Raw genomic sequence first — 2500 nt, 5'->3', positions numbered from 1 at the left:
CTATGATATTTATTATTATCAAGATGATTTTGATATAAGATTATTTATAGAGAGATAGTGAAAGATGATAAGAGATAGAAAGATAGAAAGAGATAGAAAGAGATAGAAAGATCGTACATAAATAGCCCGGAAGACATACAAACAGACAAATAAACAGACATACAATAAGAGAGATGGAAAAAAAAAGAAAAGAGAACAACAATCCACCTACATACCCACATACCCACAACCATAAATGTATACGCACCCACCGTAAACATATACCCACGACCCACAACCGCAAGTGTCTACCCACGACACACAACCGCAAGTGTCTACCCACGACACACAACCGCAAGTGTACACCCACGACCCACAACCGCAAGTGTACACCCACGACCCACAACCGCAAGTGTACACCCACGACCCACAACCGCAAGTGTACACCCACGACCCACAACCGCAAGTGTACACCCACGACCCACAACCGCAAGTGTACACCCACGACCCACAACCGCAAGTGTACACCCACAACCCACAACCGCAAGTGTACACCCACGACCCACAACCGCAAGTGTACACCCACAACCCACAACCGCAAGTGTACACCCACGACCCACAACCGCAAGTGTACACCCACGACCCACAACCGCAAGTGTACACCCACGACCCACAACCACAAATGTACACCCACGACCCACAACCGCAAGTGTACACCCACGACCCACAACCGCAAGTGTACACCCACGACCCACAACCGCAAGTGTACACCCACGACCCACAACCGCAAGTGTACACCCACGACCCACAACCGCAAGTGTACACCCACGACCCACAACCGCAAGTGTACACCCACGACCCACAACCGCAAGTGTACACCCACGACCCACAACCGCAAGTGTACACCCACGACCCACAACCGCAAGTGTTATCCACGACCCACAACCGCAAGTGTACACCCACGACCCACAACTGCAAGTGTACACCCACGACCCACAACCGCAAGTGTACACCCACGACCCACAACCGCAAGTGTACACCCACGACCCACAACCGCAAGTGTTTACCCACGACCCACAACCGCAAGTGTACACCCACGACCCACAACCGCAAGTGTTATCCACGACCCACAACCGCAAGTGTACACCCACGACCCACAACCGCAAGTGTACACCCACGACCCACAACCGCAAGTGTACACCCACGACCCACAACCGCAAGTGTACACCCACGACCCACAACCGCAAGTGTACACCCACGACCCACAACCGCAAGTGTACACCCACGACCCACAACCGCAAGTGTACACCCACGACCCACAACCTCAAGTGTACACCCACGACCCACAACCGCAAGTGTATCCCCACGATCCACAACCGCAAGTGTTTACCCACGACCCACAACCGCAAGTATACACCCACGACCCACAACCGCAAGTGTATCCCCACGACCCACAACCGCAAGTGTACACCCACGACCCACAACCGCAAGTGTATCTCCACGACCTACAACCGCAAGTGCTCCTCGCCCTGATCTCCCATTTCCGAAACCCCGCAGGCTAAATCCGCAGGTTATTTACTGCTTAGATGATGGACTCTTCGACCTGCACTTAGATTTGTTTCCATTACTTGTGTTTGCGTAGTCATATAGGGCTTTAGGGGAAGCTGAGGCTTGGGGGGGAGGGGGGGGCAGGTGGGAGGGAGGGAGTGAAGGGAGGGAGGGAGGGATTGAAGGGAGGGAGGGAGGGAGGGGAGGGAGGGAGGAGGGAGTGAAGGGAGGGAGGGAGGGAGTGGAGGGAGGGAGGAGGGAGTGAAGGGAGGGAGGAGGGAGGGAGTGAAAGGAGGGATTGAAGGGAGGGAGGAGGGAGGAGGGGAGGGAGGAGGGAGTGAAGGGAGGGAGGAGGGAGGGAGGGAGGGAGGAGGGAGTGAAAGGAGGAGGGAAAGGGAGGAAAGTGGGAAAGAGAGGATGAAAGGGAGGAAGGAAGGAAAAGGCTTGAGGCTGAAGGGAGGGATGGAGGGAGGGAAGGAAGTGGGAAGGAAGGAAGGAAAGGAGGAAGGAAGGGAGGGAGGAAGGAAGGAGGAAGGAAAGAAGGAAGGAAGGAAGGAGGAAGGAAGGAAGGAAGGAGGGTAGAAAAGGGGTTTGAAGGGAAACTGTTACCTGAGTCTTGGGGAAAGGAAGTAAAAAATGGAGGAAATGGAAGAGAAGGGAAAGACGATGTGAGGAGGAGAAGTAAGGGAAGGATGGAAGAAGGAAGGGAGAAAGGGAGGGAGGAAGGAAGGAAGGAAGGAAGGAAGGAAAGAGGAGAAAGAAGAAGGAAGGAGGAGAGGAAAAAAAGAAGATTGGTTTAGATATGAAGGAAGGTTTGCTACAAAATAAGGGTGAAGGTAATAAAGAACAAAAACAAACAAAAAAACAAAAACAAAAAAGTATATTGGTAAATAAAGGGGGAATAGGGAGATGACTAAGAAAAAGGAAAAGAGATAGCTATGTTAACGCATAAGGGAGAAACATAGATAAATAA

The sequence above is a fragment of the Penaeus japonicus genome, unplaced genomic scaffold (assembly GCF_977035675.1).
Source record: "Penaeus japonicus unplaced genomic scaffold, GWHDUDI00000001_assembly GWHDUDI00000006, whole genome shotgun sequence".
Lineage (NCBI taxonomy): Eukaryota > Metazoa > Arthropoda > Malacostraca > Decapoda > Penaeidae > Penaeus > Penaeus japonicus.
Note: the sequence above shows the minus strand (reverse complement) of the source record.